Genomic DNA, 18439 nt, shown 5'->3' on the forward strand with positions numbered 1-18439 from the left:
ATGGGCAGAGTTTCCTTCACCTGATGTACCTGTTCACCTAGCAATTAATAACTACCTTGGAGTCAGACAACTGCTGCAGGCGGCATCCTGGGGATGTGTGTGTGTGTGTGTGAGAGAGAGAGACAGAAACATACGTAGTTAATATGGCTATTAGGAAAACAGGAAAAATAGGTCTCGAGTCGGTAAATTGGACAGCCGACGATTAGAAAGGTGGGGTCCAAGAGCTAAGAGCTCGACCCTACAGACAAACAGTAAATACACACACACACGAGGCTGAACACCGTAACCGGTTGCTGTACCTGGCCCCTGGCCTAGACCCCAACATAACACAGTTACAGAAGGTGTTATGGAGCTTCCAAGCTACTAGGTGGGTGTGGTAGTGGGTTTAATGTCCAGTAGTGAAGTGTGTGCTTTTAATACATACTCTCACTTGCTCATACTTCACATTAATGGAAATAAACTATATTAATATTGTTGAAGTGACTTTACTTGTGAATTATTTGTATGTGAGGCGGCCTCATGTCAGGTGAGGTGAATGACGTCACAGGTAGTTGACCCATCAGGCCAAGGTAGTCAAGAGGCGGGGCCGGCAGTGTGGCGCGGGCCGGCGTGGGGAGAGGTGCTGCTCGCTGCTGCTCGCTGCCCGCCTCATTGGTGTTACTAAATTAGTCACCTGGACAGTCCTGTGCATGAGATTACCTGCGCCAGGCTTACAGGCAAGTTACTCTAGATGATTAGTTATTTTATCACTTTGTATTATGTTGGTAGAATAGTTTATATTTGTTTTTGTTTTCAATACAATAATTGTTTTTTTTGTTTTTTACAATAATTAGTCAAATTCTTGCAGTTATAAAATGTTTGTGAACTATCCGAGTTCAATCCTTGAAATACAGACCAAAGACTTTTAATCGGCCAATCGTCACTTAACCCCCCCCCCCCCCATCCATCCTGAGTCAGTGTCGTCCACGCTGCTGCCATCCCCAGAGACGCCTTAATTAACATTAACCTCCTGTGTAATCAAGTACTATATTTTATCGAATATAAGTAAATATTAATGTTTAAATTGCGTCTAGGTCTAGGACAGTTGAAGGAAATTATAGCATTAGTGAATTCCAACATCTCTCCTCGCCTAATATATAATAATGTATAATATAGTTCACGTATGAAAAATTACTTTAAATAAATCTTGCATTAAAATGTTGGAACTGTTGTGGGTCAGTGCACAGACGAGCATTGACTGAGGAGAAGTTAATGTGAGGCGTTCTTCACGGTCATGTTTGGCTGCCGGGTTAACGACCACTTGGCCGTTGTTGAGAACGGTCATGTTTGGCTTCCGGGTTAACGACCACTTGGCCGTTGTTGAGAACGGTCAAGTTTGGCTGCCGGGTTAACGACCACTTGGCCGTTGTTGAGAACGGGCTGTGGATGAGTAAAGTCTGAGGTTGGGTTTATGCCATTCTGTGGTAAGTCGACACACTAGATATACCAGAGTTTGACCTGATCGATTGTCAAGCGGGATATCTCTAAAACTTCACATGAAGATGTGTTGAATGTAATCTTCTGAGAGCTATTTAATATAATATGAAATTTCAGGTATGTACGAGGGTGCACGAGTACAACGACACTGCAGGTGTGGTCAACCAGACCCAAGATATTGGTCCAGTACAACGGCACTGCAGGTATGGAGGGATTAAAATTACCTGGAAGAACTTTTTAGCGAATGGCAGTTGGTCATTGTTGTATATACATATTCCCACCTAAGTACAATAGGTGAAGGAACACATTTAATAATTTTAAGTTTGAAACACTGTGGTGATCTTCTAATAGGTATAGTCTAAAGTATGCATTAATCACTTCAGAGTGGTAAACCATTCTTCTGGCCCTAAGTTGAACATTTAGTGGTGGTGTAACATAAGGTTAATGTTTAACATTTTGTTACATTTCAATCCTTGACCCCTCATCCTCAGCTCTCCTGCTGTTAGTTTGTCTTCTATCCCACCAGTCCAATCAATTGTGTGTAAATATACCCAAGAGGGTGATGCTTCAGCTAGGGTTAGAAGACTGTCTGGCGAGAGGAAAGTTTTAGTGTGAGGGGAAAGTGCCGGGGTATACCTAGCAAGCTGAGTATACCGTCGGACAGTTTCGGGAGGCTGAGCACTTTCAGCTACGTGGCCATCATCCACATCTTGCACAAGGTATTGGTAGCCCTGAACGCTGCATCAATTCTGCAAATCGACAAATATTGTGGCCAGATGGCCGGCCCTGTGAAGTGTTAGAGATGAACGTTTCTGGGTGTGCAGCACGGGGTAACATCGTGGTCCAGGATTGTTGTTAGTGCTAAGTGTCTCTTATTATTGGGGGAGAAAATATTATATAATAACTGGCGGAGCTCCTATAATCACAGGACAAGTGTTAGAGCAGGAACACTAGACTACTCAAGGGGTTCTTTGGTGTTTGCTGGGAAAGGAGACGTTATTAATGTCACTGGGAGATATTCCTTTTTTCCAAGCAAACAAAACAGGCTCCGAAGGAAGCAAGTTCCAGGCCGGATGTTCGCCGAAGGTTTCCTGCATCCAAAACTAGAGCTTGTTAACTCTCTTTTGGATGCTTCCTAAAGCTGTCGGAATATATCTTACGTACATAAGAATATATCTTATATTCTAAAAATTGGATGTTTGTTCCTGTACAATATTTTCTCTGGAGAGGGGCCAGTTTCCCCATACGATCAGCTGCCAGTTTCTTGGTAGATTAGCGTATGGTGATTCTGGGCAGCTTTTGCTTTAAAGACGCCCCAGAGCTCCTCTAAGACTTTACCCATATTATTCTAATCACAGGATATACCTATGACTCGGGTTCCCAAGGAGAGAGGTAGAGGTCTCTTGAGAGAAACCTGGTGGCAGGATGTTTATAAAAGTGAAGGTTTGTGTGTGTGTAATGACCCTTTATAGGCGTCTTTCTCCGTCAATATACAAACAAGTACCTAGGAAGGGTAGCTCCTCCATGCGGATCTAGATGGTAAATTTCAGGTCTGGGTGAACTTTGCTCATTCATTGACGGCTTGAACTGTAGTAAAGCAACCTGTCTAATACAAAGACTAAATGCTCGTTTCCAGCATCCTGTCCTCAGGTCAGGCTCGTTAGTGGTGGCAGTCACCTCCCCCACTCAAATGCATTCACCAGTTTTAAAATTGAAATTAAAATTTGGTTTCTCATTAGTTATTATATTTTAAAAACCAATATAAAGTTAGGCGTAGGTTAGATTAGGTGTTAAGGTTCTGTTAGATATTATTGGTATTAGAACTACGTCCTGTGAAAGTTACAGCTTTGGGATTCGAGCAGAAGTCGTCAGTGAAGCACTGTTAGAGAAATGTTCGAACAAGATCTATTTACTGTAACCGATCGTCTACATAAACAAAGGCTAAAGTTCTTTACATGCACCTACCAAACCCCGTTTATGGATGAAACAGTTCTCACGTCTCGCATCTGATGACGTTAAACAAATTCTTGAAATGTGATTAGCTGACGACTTTTGTTAGAGCCACAATGCTGTAAATTCATTTTGCGGTTGACAAATATTTTTCAGAAGTGGAAGGTCATTCATTATTTATTTAAAGCCAGTGTCGATGGCTTTTTCAGTCTACTCTAAAGTGTTGCCTTGATATATTGTGATTAATGTGCAGCTTCTCAATATGTTAAGAACATCTTGTGCAGGTCGATTGGGCCTTACTCAAATTTTCAGTAGTGTCGCAGGCGGGTGGACGTTTTGTGCTGCCCATATACATAGGTTTCGGATCTAAACAAATCACATGTTATAGTACCCGTGCTTTTAGACCGTTGGGAGTTATCTCTATTAGACCTGAGCATTGGAAACAATATGATCTTGACAGATGGGGATACTTGGTCTAATTAAACTTCATCCTTGATACACGCAAATTAGGCTGAAATGTCATTATGATGAGTGTATTTGTGAGATAGTATGCATACAAGATATTCTAAGCCCTTTATTCTGAGCAGTGAGCAAGTTATTAATAAGTGCAGTTATGAAGCTCTTACTGTCGATCGTGTAGGAAAAGTTTGTGCTTGAAGAGCAGGCATTGAAGCACAAAATTATTCCTCATGTGACTTACAATGTACTGATAGCTAATTGTAGTGCAGCCAGTTGTTTGTGGTGAAGTCATGTAGTTATTTAACCTGACAGTGAGTGCAAATAGTTACTGTAAAACTTGCATGCTACTGTAGTCCGTCCTGTAGATGATTGGACTGAGACATCAGTGTAGACAGTGTTCATCGGATCTTAAACATTTTGATGAGGTAATTATTTAAAGTGAGACCGATTTCACAAGATGATTCTCATTTCCGTTAGTGGCGGGTGTATATGGTACCTGAATTGTGGTTACAGATAAGGAATATCAGTGAAAGGCATAGTCCATCTAAAAGGAGTGTTAGGTTTGATGAGATTTAGGCATATTTACTCGGCCATTTGTCATACAAAGAGTATGTTGGTGTATTGCATCACTTAAGTGTTAATGGCACAGAATAATTTGTCTCAGCAATGCTGGAGATATTGTCTCTCATGACTTGAAGGGAAAAGGTTGTATTGACTTGGATGATTCTCTAGTATGGTTGGAAGCTTCAGTTCTTCCCTCAAGTTGATTCTTGTGCATCTTGAGGCACTAAGAATTACCCTCGTGGCTTCATTCTGTGTTTCTTCCAGTTTGTTGCAAACAGAAGCAGGGAAGATAAATTGCATGACATGATAATAAAGGATAAAACACATGTTGACTAGCATATTTAACATTGATACCAATATTCTTACCAGAAAGCATTTTCAGTGATTTATCTTTTAACCTGCGATGTAGGTCGTTCACAATGTCACTGTTGATACCTTCTCTAAGGTATTTGTGATGCCCACATATTTCTGTTTTGGTTGTTGACTTTGAAAGCTAGAGACATTAGTTCATTTCTGGGGGAGAGCGATGAATGAAATAATAGGTAAGACCGAATTCATTGCTTTTAGCAGCGAGTGAATAGAGTAGAGCTTGCAGTCAAGTTTGGGTATTTAAAACAATGCAAATGCCCTAGACAAAACAGATGACAGCTTCATCAGCTGGTATGGGTATGTTTTTGTGCTTTAGGGCCTTGAACAATGTTGGGCTAAGCACTCCTCCTTGGGATGTACTCAACTTATTGGGTTCAGACTGTGTAATTTTTTATCCCCCATGAGAGAACTGAAGCAGTTTTGATAAGCTGGTATCCCTTGAGCTGTCAAGTCTAACATTATCTCAGAGGTTAATTGTTCGATGATTATTTCCTGTGCTGTATCAAAAGCAGTTTGGATGTCAACAGATGCCGCCTGAGAGCATGGTCCTTGTCTAATAAAATATTCAGCAAAGCAAGACTTAGTGCGTCTTCCAGGAAGGAAATTATACAGGTAAGGAGCAAAGTTGGCGTCTATTTGAAGCATTAACCTGTCGAGAATAATTATCTCAAGAACTTTACACTTACAGGATGACAGAGGTGGGTCTGAAGGCACAAAGAAATTGATGTGATGTATCGATGAGAAAATTAGGAACTTGTGAGTAGGGCTTGAACCTCCGCTCTGGGTACTCCCAAGCATTCAGGTTGCCATTCTTTTGACCATTTCGTGATGGTTGTCAAAGGCATTTGCTTGGACTTACCTAGAGTATAGATAAGACTTTCTCACGGCTACTTTTCCCATCTAACTAATAAAAAACTAAATTTTTGGACATGTAAGATGTTGCAAGATAAAATTGAATGGCGAGAATAAGCGGTGAACGAAGTGAAAATAAAAGTTTCATAGTATTTTCCAAATGTTTCGTACATAAGTTAGTGTAGCTATGGTTTTTAATTGCAATTTTCATCGCAAAATGCTTGGGAATGAGGGGGAAGTGGGAAATTCGAGGAGAATTCCAAATGGATTGAAATAGATTCGTACAGAACAAAATTTCGTACACTGTAATTAAGGATTAGCAAGCATTAGACTTAAATTTCTGGAGGAGAAACGTTTAGGGAAGTTTCAAATTGGTTGTCAGTTTCAGTGAAGCAAATAAAGATTTAGGAAGAGCATTTTTCAGGGTTACTTAAAGGAACTTTTCAAATTGATTCTGTGAAGCCATTAAGGTTTACAGCGAGTAGATACGCATTTCAAGGTTATTACAAGCATGAACTAACGTTTAGGGAGTGTGAAATAAAATAGCCGTTAGCAATGAATTCTTTATCCTACAAGTACAAAACCCAGTCAAGGATATCAACCCTTCCATTCATCAGCTGATAAATACCCCCCCCCCCCATACCCCACCACCTCTCACTACGTATTTAACGGGTAAATAATGTCGATGCATCACTAACTATCCTTACCTAACATAAATATTCTTATTGTTTGTACAAGGTGAATTAGGGGTGATATTAACACCAGTATCCCACCATTCCTTCCCCTCATTCCATCCCAGGTCCTTATCCTGACCCCTTCACACTGCTAAATAGTCCAGTGGCGTGGCCCTTCCTCCTCTTAGTTCCCTTACTAAAGTGACCCCCGTTAACACACCATTCCCCCACAGCGATCCATCGTCCATTTAATCCAGCATTCGTCTAACTGTTCATGACGTTACCCACCGCCTACCATCTCCTCCGTATAACGGTGACCCAAAGTGCTAGCACCTTTATTTTTTTTAATTAGCGTCGAGAATCATACATTAACGATCCAACCCAACCCAACCTGCAGGGTTGCGTTGGATCGTTAATCCAGCCTAACTTAACTGTGACGTGTTCGTCATCTAGTGTATTAAGCATCATGCAGTATGCTGCATATTCTAATAGTTTAAGAAAAAGGTTATTCAGAAAACATCGTTTTATTTACAAACGTTGATACCGAGTATTGAGGATAATAGTGTCAATTATACCGAGTGTTAAATCATAATACTACACTGACGTAGAAACGAACTCTAGAATTTGAGGATTAATATTAAAATGAGTGTTTGAACTCGCATCCCCCTCCCCATCCGGCCCGTTGGCGCCGTGAGGGGGGCTTGGTGGACGGCTGCTGGAGTGTGATGCTCCGAGGGGCAGTCCTCTGTCCTTTTCTGGCCTTGCACTCCTGCTGCTGTCTTCTGTAATTGTGCCGGATCGCTTTTCCTTTTCCTTATGTTTCGTTTTTCTCCCCCCTCTTCTCCTATCTGCTTGTCGTTTCCTGCCGACCTTTTACTTGTTTTGGATTATTTCTTTAGACTACTTCTGTTTTGACGCCCGGGTGCTTGAGGAGGCATACTCTTGCACCCGTGGAACTGTAGCACCCAACGTCTCGAGCGAGGGGGAACCTTTTATTGTCAATCCCCCTTTTGTCGCTGAACCCGATCTCGACGGACTAACGGTTCTTAAGGTGGCGTTTGTGGGGCGTGTACTCAAGACGCACCCCTAGGGGGCCCCGGCATGATCGGCGATAGCTTCATGTTGGGTGTCCTGCCTCTAATTGTGGCTCCATGGTGGGTATGGGGCACATTCGTGGATGAATTTCTTTCTCTTCGTCTCTGTCATTGAATGTTTCCGTTGTACCCTCTCAGGCTCGTGGGGTGGGCGACCAAGCCCCCGAGTCGGCCTGTATTGGAAGACCAGGCTCTGTAGCTCCCGCTGCATTGGGCCCCGACCTTGCTCCTCCTTTGACCGTCTTGACTTCTTCCCCCAGCTCCCCTCCCTCCTCTGTGGTTGGGTCGAGCCTCCAGCCCCCGGTGGTGACCACTTCGTCCCCTGGTGCGGCAAGTCTCTCGTTGTGACTACTGCGCCTTTTGACCACTCTCTAGGGGTTCTCAACGCCGTTCGCGTCCCAGCCGCAGTCGCTCGATTCCTTCCCGTGCTGATGCGTATCAGGCCTTGTTTGGTCCTGCTTCATGGGCCAAATTTTTGATCTCCTCCCTCTTGATTCTGCGCCTCCTGACGATTTCTCCCTACATCGGCATCTTGTAGATTCCGTGGATGCGTCTGTTACTTTCAACCCCACTCGTCTCGGTACACGTGTCGGTGCTGCTCCTTCTCAGGATGCAGCTTCCCGCTTGGCTGCCTTATCTTGCCTTGGCGAGATCCCTGTTCGGGTCTCCAAGAACGTTCAGATGAATGCCAGTGTTGGCACTATTCTCCTCCCACCCCATGTTGCCACCGGTGTTCGGAATCTGCAGGATTGCCACGATGATATTCGGCATATCCTTGATGCCCAGGGCCATTCTGTCCTCCAGGTTGACTCGTTTACTCATCCCCCTCGTGGTCGTCGCCGTCAACCCCTTCGCGTTGTGAAGACCACCTTTGATGGTAGGACCTTTCCATCATCTGTCATTCTTCCTGGTGCTAGGTGCTCTGTCCAGGAGTATATTCCTTCTCCTTGACTTTGTAACAAGTGCTGGAGGTTTGGGCATGGTGCCCTCCGCTGCTCTGGGACTGTCTCTCTGTCCTTTGTGTGGGGGTGAAGGTCACTAAGTCGGAGTGCACTTCTCCCCAAGCTCGCTGCCTCAACTGCGGTGAGGCCCATCCTACCTTCTCCCTTGCCTGTGTGCATTACAAGCTTGAGGCAGCCGTCCTCAACCTGAAGCACCGGGAGCGTTTATCTTTTCCTGAGGAGAGGCGCCAGGTTCGCCGGCTCCCGCCTTATACTAACATCTCTTATGCTCGCGTGTTGCGCTCTTCCTCTCCTCGTCCTTCCCTCCTTCCTCAGACTCGCAACCGTTTCCGGGCCTTGGACCCTGATGCGCCCACTGCCCCCTCCTCTGTCCCTTTGTGTTCTGTCCCGAGGGGTCCCCCTCCTGGTCCTCTGTCTGGGGTTCCCCTTCTTTCTACCCAGTCTGTCGATCATGTCTCCTGTGTCTTCTTCCTCGTCCCCCTCCGATCCTCCTTCCCCTCCGATCCTCCTTCCTGTCCTCTTCCTCCATCTATCGGCTCTCCCCGCCGCCTGTCGGTGCAGGCGGATGTCCATCGGTCTCCTAACGGCCGTCGTGTGTGCTCTCGTTCAGCTTCTCCTGTTGAGACACTGGAATCCGTTGCCCGGTACGTAGTTGCTGGGACACCAGTCTCTTTAAGTCAGAAGCGTAAGCCTGGCTCGTCTCCTTCCTCCTCCCCGGCAGGTAAGAAGGCTTCGCTTTCTTCCTCAGCTCCTACTTCTGGCTCTGTTGCTCCTTCCCCTCCCGTTTCAGTGATTGCGCCCCCTGTTCCTGCTATGGAGGTTTCTTTGGCCCCCGCTTCCCTTTCGGTTGCTGCTCTTGCTGGGGTGCGCTCCCCTCTTTCTACTCCCCCTCTTCCTGCTGCTGTCCTTGACTGCTCCTCTCCGTTGTCTCCTCCTCTTCCTCCTCCGGACCCCGCCCACCCACCTCTGATCTGTTCTCCCGTTTCCTTCCCTCCGTCTTTGCTCAGTTTACCCATGCCCCCTAACCCTGACTTTGCTAACCCTGATCCCTACCCTGATATTCTTTAACGTGCTCTGTTGCTTTTTCGCCTTGGTTTCTTCCTTGTTTTCTGGTTTTGTCCTTTCTCTTCTCGTCGTTGTCCATTCTTCAATGGAACGTTCGAGGTTATTATGCCAATTTCCTCGAACTCCAACTTCTGATTTCGCGGTTTTCGCCCCTTTGTGTCTGTCTCCAGGAGCCAATGCTTGGTGCTCGTCCTGGTCGTTTTCGTGGCGATTCCTCTCTCTCCCCCCCCCCAGCCATTGCTGGGGCTTCTAATTCTTCTGCTCTCTTGATACGTGCTGATGGTCCCTTTGTTCCTTTACATTTTCCTTCGCCTCTCCATTGTTCTGCTGCTCGTATCTTTGTGGGGAAATGGTACACAGTTTGTTCCATTTATCTCCCCCCGAGTGTCCCGCTCTCTCTAACTGATTTGAAACACCTCCTAGACTCCTTGCCGGAGCCTGTGCTCCTGCTGGGTGACTTCAATTGTCGTCATTCCCTTTGGGGTGACGTTCTGACGAATACCCGGGGTCGCCTCCTTGAGCCGTTTCTCCTCTCTTCTTCCCTGTCTCTTCTGAATTCTGGTGAGCCCACTCATTTGGACTCTCGGACTCGCACCCTTTCTTGTCTTGATCTTTCTCTCTGCTCTTCTTCTCTTTACTTAGATTTCACGTGGCAGGTTCTTGATGACCTCCATGGAAGTGATCATTTCCCCATCCTTGTTTCCTTTTTCTCTTTTCGCCCTTCCCTGTCTTTCCCTAGGTGGCAGTTTGCTAAGGCAGACTGGACCCTATTTACCCTCAGTGCTGCTCTCTCTGACATCTCCCTTCTGCCTCTCTCTCGCGCTCTCCTCCTTTTTCATGACACTGTCTTCAATGCTGCCCTCCGCTCTATTCCTCGCTCTTCCTCTCGGGGTCCACGGAAGTGCGTTCCCTGGTGGAATGCGGACTGTGCTCGGGCTGTCCGCTGTAAGCGTGCAGCCTGGAAGAGGCACCGCCGTAGGCAGACGACCGATTCTTTTCTTTTCTTTTGGAAAGCGAGTGCGGTGGCCCGTAGGGCCATCCGTACGGCTGAACGTGAATGTTGGGCATCTTATGTCTCAACAATTACGTCCGAAACCCCTCTGGCCCAAATCTGGAAGCGTATCCGCAAGATAGCGGGTAAGTTCGTTCCCGATGTTTCACCGGTCCTTCACCTCCATGATACTCTTGTGGCGGACCCGTTGCAGGTCGCTTCCGAACTGGGTTCCCACTTTTCTTCTGTTAGCTCTGGTCTTCATCTTCCCCAATCTTTCCTTCTTCGTAAACCTGTCCTTGAGTCTCGTCCTTTAGATTTCTGCTCTCATCTTCAGCTTCCCTATAATGATCCCTTCTCTCTCTCTGAACTTCGTTCTGCCCTGGCCCTCTGCGGTTCTACGGCGGCGGGCTCCGATGGTATTCATTATGAGATGCTTCGCCATCTCCCTCCGAGCACGTCTCAGTATTTACTGAGTCTGTATAATCGGATCTGGGAGTCGTCGTCAGTCCCTGAGGACTGGCTCGATGCCGTTGTCCTCCCTGTTCGCAAACCGGGGTCTCTGGGTACTTCCCCTAAGGACTTTCGCCCTATTGCTCTCACAAGTTGTGTCTGCAAACTCTTTGAACGTATGGTTAACGTTCGTCTGATGTGGTTCCTGGAACACCATCACCTCCTCTCCCCTTCCCAATTTGGTTTCCGCAAGTGCCGCAGCACGACAGATGTCCTGGTGAACTTGGAGGTCTATATTCGTAATGCTTTTGCTGCGAAGACCTCCGTTGTTGCCGTCCTTTTTGACCTGGAAAAGGCTTACGACTCCACTTGGCGTTATCATATCCTATCTCAACTTCATTCTTTTGGCCTTCGTGGTCATCTCCCTCTTTCTCCGCAGCTTCCTCTCTCGTCGTTCCTTTCGGGTGCGCCTTGGTACCGCTCTCTCTCCCTCTTTTCAGCAATACGAAGGTGTGCCCCAGGGTAGTGTTCTGAGCACTACTCTTTTTCTGGTTGCCCTCAATGGTCTTCTGTCCTCTCTTCCTTCTGGTGTCTTCTCCGCTCTCTATGTCGATGATATAGAGAGACAAAGGGTAAGCCCTTTGTTGTCAGGGTGATGATTCGCCTCGCCTTCAACGCCGGCTTCAACTTGCAATTGATGCCGTGTCGTCTTGGGCCACAGATCATGGCTTCAAGTTCTCTACTTCTAAGACTTGTGCCATGACTTTTACGCGGAAACGGGTTGTTCTTCGTCCCTCTGTCACTTTATGGTCATCCCCTTGAATACAAAGATTCCGCGAAGCTTTTGGGGTTATTCCTTGACACTCGTTTGTCTTGGTCTCCCCATATCTCTTACCTCCGTGTTGAGTGCTCTAAGGCCCTTACCCTCCTTCGGGTCTTGTCCCATACTTCTTGGGGGGGCAGATAGGCGCACTCTCCTTGCTTTACATTCCTCTCTCGTCCTGTCTAAGCTCCATTATGGTTGCCCTGCTTACTCGTCTGCTTCTCCTCCTACTCTTCGCAGTCTTGATGCTTTGCACCATACTGGGTTGCGCCTCAGTTCTGGTGCCTTTCATTCGACTCCCATCCCTAGCTTGTATGTTGACACTGGCTTCCTGTCTCTCCAGGACCGCCGTGATCGCTACTGTCTTCGCTATCTTGCGCGGTCCTTGCAACATCCTTCCTCTCGCCTCTGTCATGCTTTAACTTTTACCCCTCCTGCGGTTCCTGTTCTTCACCACCTCCCTCTTTGTCCGGTTATCTCGTCTACAGGATTCTCTTTCCGTTCGTATTTCTGATGTTTCTCCTCGTGTTGTTCCTTCTTTGCCCCCGTGGAGGGTCCCTCTTCCGCGGTTTTGTACATCCTTGACCAGTATCACTAAAGCTTTTACCCCTCCTACGGTTCTAAAACGCCTTTTCCTCGAGCACTTTTCTTCTCACTCCCGCTCCGTTTCTGTCTTCACCGATGGGTCTAAGTCAGCGGACGGTGTTGGCTACTCTGTTGTTTTTCCTGATCGCACTTATATGTGTCGCTTGCCTCCGGAGACTAGCATCTTTACAGCGGAATTTTATGCTATTCTCTCTGCTCTTCGTCTCCTGCTTTCTCGTTGTCAGTCTTCCTTTGTAGTTGTTGACTCTCGTAGTGCCCTCATGGCTCTCGGGTCCTTTAATCCGGTTCATCCAGTAGTTGTCGAGATCCAGCATTGGCTGTTTCTCGTTCACAGTAAATTTAAGTCGGTCGAGTTTTGTTGGGTTCCCAGCCATATTGGTGTGTCTTTAAATGAGCGTGCGGATGCTGCCGCCAAGGAAGCTGTCCGCTCTTGTCCCATCTCTCGTAAAGGCATTCCGTATTCCGACTTTTACCCGGTTATCCATCCCTCAGTCCTTACCCGTTGGCAGGCTTCTTGGTTGTCTGTTACTGGTAACAAGCTACGTACTCTTAAATGTTGTTTCCTCATGGCCGTCCTCCTTCCACCGTAACCGGAGGTGGGAAACAGCTCTGGCGAGCTTGCGTATTGGCCATACTCGCTTAACCCATGATCACTTGATGGAGCGCCGCCCTGCCCATTATTGTCCTAGTTGCATTGTCCCTCTTACGGTCGTGCATGTCCTTCTTGAATGTCCTGACTTCCAGGACGAGCGTGTGTCTTGCTTTCCGACCGCCCCTCGCGGTCACCTGTCCCTCGATAGAATTCTTGGTGACTCGGATACTTTTGATATCGTTCGCCTTATGCGTTTTTGTTCTCGTATTGGCATCCTTGGTGATATTTACCGCCTTCTGATTATTCCGCACATTTGCTGGTGCTACGTAGCTTTCCCGGTTTGGTGCCTTCTTTTGATAACTACTTACTTGCATCACCTGCACAAACGTGATAGATTTTAATAAAGGCCAACTGGAATATATTCCATGATGAACTTGAAAAATGGTATGTTAAATACATGCCACCTGGGAATTTGAACATACATGAGACGAATCCCCAGGAATTGCGGCTGCTGCAACAGAACTATTCCAATCATAGTGGAATAGCAAAACTATTCCAATTCCAGGTGGAAACGAAACGAAAGAACTATTGGTTCTGGAGTAAAGAAGTTAAGGAACAAAACCCAAAACATCTTCAAAAACATCTCGAGAGAAACCCCACACCAGAAGGAAGAACTCTTAAGAGCAGTGATATCTGAAGCAATATGAGTTTCTAGAGAAGTAAAGGAGGCAAGATGGTTTGAGTGGTGGCACTCTAAATGAACATAGTAGTTTTGGCTAGATATGGGGGATAGAATAAAATCATGCAGCCCATCCTCATTAGCAAAGGTACATTCCATTCACCCTCCAAACCCCCTTTTTACGAATGAAAAACTTTTTCCATAAGATTGTCAACTGATGACGTCCGGACACTTCCTGGACAAGTGCTTTGCTGACGGCTATTGTTCGAACCACCACGCTGTAAATACTTCACCCACATACAACATATACAAATATTCTCCAACAGGACCTAAACATTTAACTTAAGCAATACTTAAATATGCTAATATATATTACTTTATATATAAGAAATTTTCCTTTTTTAATGAACAGAATGGTAAAATTTGTGAATGCATCATTGGGGGTCGACGACTCGGTGGAATGGACTTGGTCTGGGAACGGGTTGAAACACGTGGGTTCAACCAACTCGACCACAAGCATGTATTCAACCATTGCATTAGGTTGTGACTTGCTGTCCAATTGAAAGACTTTTTACTACCATTACGTCTGAAACTCCTCTGCCTCGGATTTGGAAGTGCCCACAAGTTATCGGGCAAGTTCGTTCACGATGTCTCGCCGGTCCTTCACCTTCATGATTGTCTTGTGGCGGACCCGTTGCAGGTCGCGATCGAACTGGCTTCCCAATTTTCTTCTGTTAGCTCTGGTTCTCATCTTCCTCAATTTTTCCTTCTTCGTAAACCTGTCTTTGAGTCTCGTCCTTTAGATTTCTGCACTCATCTCAGACTTCCCTTATAACGATTCCTTTTCTCTCTGAACTTCAGTCTGCCCTGGCCCTCTGCGGTTCTACGGAAGCGGACTCTGATGGCATTCATTGAGATGCTTCGCCATCTCCCTCCGTGCACGTCTCGGTATTTACTAAGTCTGTATAATCGGGTCTGGGTGGAGTCGTCAGTTCCTGAGGACTTGCTCGATGACGTTGCCCTCCCTGTTCGGAAACCAGGGTCTCTGGGGACATCCCCTAAGGACTTTTGCACTATTGCCCTCACGAGTTGTCTGCAAACTCTTTGAACGTATGGTTAACGTTCGTCTAATGTAGTTCTTAGAACACTATCGCTACCTCCCCTTCTTAACTTGGTTTTCGCAAATGCCGCAGCACAACAGATGTCCTGGTGAAATTCGAGCTCTATATTCGTACTGGTTTTGCTGCGAAGACCTCCGTTGTTGCCGTCCTTTTTGACCTGGAAAAGGCTTACGACACCACTGCCAGGTCATATTCTGTGCCAACTTCATTCTTTTGGCCTTTGTGGTAATCTCACCCTTTCTCTAAAGTTTCCTCTCTCGTCGTTCTTTTCGGGTGAGACTTGGTACCACACACTCTGCTTCTTTTCAGCAATACGAGGGTGTGCCCTAAAATAGTATTCAAAGCACTACCCTTTTTCTGGTAGCCTTCAATAGTCTTCTTAAATCTTCCTTCTGGCGTCTTCTCCGCGCTCTGTCGACGATCTTAACACTTGCTGTTAGGGTGATGATTTACCTCTCCTTCAACGGCGGCTTTAACTTGAGATTGATGACGTGTCGTCTTGGGCCACCGATTATGGCTTCAGGTTCTCTACGTCTAAGACTTGTGCTATGACCTTTACTCGGAAGCGTGTCGTTCTTGGTCCTTCTTTGTCGCTTTATGGTCACCCCCTTGTGTACAAGGATTTCGCTAAGCTTTTGGAGTTAATTTTAACACTCGTTTGTCTTGGTCGCCCAATCACTCGCCTCACAGTTTAATGCTCTAAGGCCCTTACCCTCCTTCAGGTATTGTCTCATACTTCTTGGGGAGCAGATAGGCGCACTCTCCTCCCTTTACATTCCTCTCTCGTCCTGTCTACTCGAATATGGTTGCCCTGCTTGCTTGTCTGTCTTCTGCTCTTCGCCGTCTTGATGCTATGTACCATACTGGGCTGCGCCTCGGCTCTGGTGCCTTTCGTTTGACTCCCATCCTCAGCTTGTATGTTGACACTGGCTCCTCTTTCTCCAGGACCGACGTGATAGCTACTGTCTTCGCTATCTTGCACGGTCGTTGCAACAGCCTTCCTCTCGCTTGTCGTGCTTTAACTTTTACCTCTCCTGCGGTTCCTATTCCTCTTCACCACATCCCTCTTTCTGTCCGTTTCTTGCTTACGGGATTCTCTTTCAGTTCGTTTTTCTAATATTTCTCCTCGTGTTGTTCCTTCCTTGCCCCCGTGGAGAGTCCCCCTTCCGAAGCTTTGTTCATCCTTAACTTGCATCACCATAGCTTTTACCCCTCCTACGATTCTGAAATGCCTTTTCCTCGAGCACTTTTCTTCGCACTCCTGCTCCATTTCCATCTTTCCCGATGGATCTAAGTCTTTGGACGGTGTGGGCTACTATTGTTTTTCCTGACAACTTACAAGCGTCGCCTTCCTCATGAGACTAGCATTTTCACAGCGGAACTTTATGCTATTCTCAATGCTCTGTCTCTTGCTTTCTCGTTTACAATTTTTCCTTTGTGTACTCAGTGTACTCATGGCTCTCGGTCCCTTTAATCCGGTCCATCCGGTTGTTGTTGAGATTCAGAATTGGCTGTTTCTTATTTCCAGTAAATTTAAGTTGGTTGAGTTTTGCTGGGTCCCCGGCCATATTGGTCTCTTTAAATGAGCGTCTGGATGCTGCCGCCGCTAAGGAAGCTGTCCGCTCTTGTCCCATCTCCCGTAAAGGTAATTCCCTATTCCCACTTTTACAGTTATTCATTCCTTCATTCTTACCCATTGGCAGGATTGTTGGTCTTCTGTTACTGGTAACAAACTGCGTACTCTTATTAGTGTCTCATGGCCGTCCTCCTACCACCGTAACTGGCGAGGGAAAACGGCTCTGGTGAGGTTGTGTATTGGCCATACACGATTAATTCACGGTCTCTTAATGGAGCGCCGCCCTGCTCCTTATTGTCCAAATTGCATTGTCCCTCTTACAGTTGTGCATATCCTTGTTGAATGTCCTGACTTCCGGGACGAGCGCGTCTTGTTTTCCGACCACCCTTCGCTGTCGCTTGTCCCTCGATAGAATTCTTGGTGGATCAGATACTTTTGATATCGTTTGCCCTATGCGTTTCTTTTCTCGTATTGGCATCCTTGGTGATATTCAGCGCCCTCTGATAATTCCACACATTTGATGGTGCTACATAGCCTTCCCGGTTTGGTGCTTTCTTTTGATAATTACTTATGTTTAATTCAGTTCTTCCCACATCGTCATATATCCACCCTACAAATGTGTTCCGGGTAGATGGAACTCTTTATCCTGGGAAGGCAGCTCATTAGGGAAAAAAACTGATTCTAAACCTCCGCTGTCTTGCAGCCATAACCCAATTTTAATAAAAGGCTTCTGGAGTCAACCTCGAGGAAAAAATCTGGAGTTTGAGCCCCTTAGGCAGTTCGTTGTCGATTTCGACCTCGCTCTGGCAGCTCCTACGACAGTGCTGGAACCGTGTGTATTTGCATGTGCATTTCCATTAGATAATTTCAGCAACGTGGAGCCCCCCTCTACGTTGCTGAAATTATCCAATGGAAATTTGTCCGCTCTTGCCTCCCATGCAGCGGGGGAGACCCGCTGCATGGGAGGCAGTTTCTCCATATCGACCTAACCAGAGTGCAACTCCATAGTCTTCAGAGACTGAAGGATGCCTACCTACTACTACTACTACTACTACTACTACTACTACTACAAATGTATTAGGCGGCCGAGTGTGTGTACACGTTTGAGGGAAAGTGCGAGTGGCTCGATTTTTTATAAAGTACAGCTTTGAGGAATTTGCAAGGGAAGGTCTAGGACTAGACCTCAAGGGAATGGCCTAGTACCCTAAATTTGGCCCCTGTGGTAGATATAGGGGAGTAAGTTGCCGCCTAGAGTGGTGACACTGGCATCCTCAAGATGCAATGAGACTTGATTGGTTACTGCTCTGCATCTTACTCTAATCAATAGGTGACCCGAGATTTTTATGGGCGAACCGAGCTACGAGACAGCTTATAGGCCCTGCCGATGTCAGTTTCTTCAGATCTAGACGAGGATGGAAGTACGTGCGAGTGCTCCAAGATTTATGCAGGATTCACTTTCGTATTGTAAAGTTGAGCTTCAACTTTACAATAATAGACCTCAGCTTTTAAGTGAGGGGCAGCCGATGACATTTTGAAGAGGTAAATACGATGGAAGAGGCTGTGCAGTTATGACTGATGCAGGAGGGCCTAGTGAGGGTCGCTCCACAGCTCAGTGAAATGAACAAGGACATGAGCCCCCGAAGCCCAAGAGTAGCTGTGAACAGCGTAAAGTCACCCTCCAGGTCCTGAACACAGTCCCGACGTAGTGAGGAAGTCGGCAACTGGTGACACTTATCACAGAAGGTCAGAAAAGTGCAGTGATAGGAAACTATTGATTAGCAAAGGCAGTATTGATAAATGTTGGTCAAAGAGTAGCAGTGATAGTGTGGCTCTTGGCACTAGTGTAGCGTTTTAGTGTGAAGCCACTTACCAACAGCTACAAGGGGGAAGTGAGTTGGCTAGTAGAGCGACGATCCTTAGCAGGAGCCTAGCACAACAACAGGGTTCGGGAAGGGCCCCGGGAATGTGAACTGCGACATCTACGAAGCCCAGTAGTGGAGGGTTCAGCTGTGAGGAAACTAGAATGAGGTTACCACTGAGGATACCGGAAATTGGAGTGGTTTGAAGGGTGCACCCAACATCGGAGAACAATAGGTGAAGTGACGCCGGGCCAGAAGCGCGTCACTTCAGGTG

The 18439-nt window shown here is 46.5% G+C and overlaps 1 long non-coding RNA gene across 1 annotated transcript in view; it reads left to right on the top strand.

Moving 5' to 3' along the window:
• The first annotated feature begins 476 nt into the window (after positions 1-476).
• Positions 477-18439, top strand: part of LOC138350359 (uncharacterized) — a 175769-nt gene continuing 157806 nt past the window's right edge. The window contains exons 1-2 of the long non-coding RNA XR_011222057.1: positions 477-716; positions 1594-1679. This is a non-coding gene — a long non-coding RNA (uncharacterized lncRNA). The remainder of the gene's footprint in view (positions 717-1593; positions 1680-18439) is intronic.

The sequence above is a fragment of the Procambarus clarkii genome, chromosome 45 (genome assembly GCF_040958095.1).
Source record: "Procambarus clarkii isolate CNS0578487 chromosome 45, FALCON_Pclarkii_2.0, whole genome shotgun sequence".
Taxonomy (NCBI): Eukaryota; Metazoa; Arthropoda; class Malacostraca; order Decapoda; family Cambaridae; genus Procambarus; species Procambarus clarkii.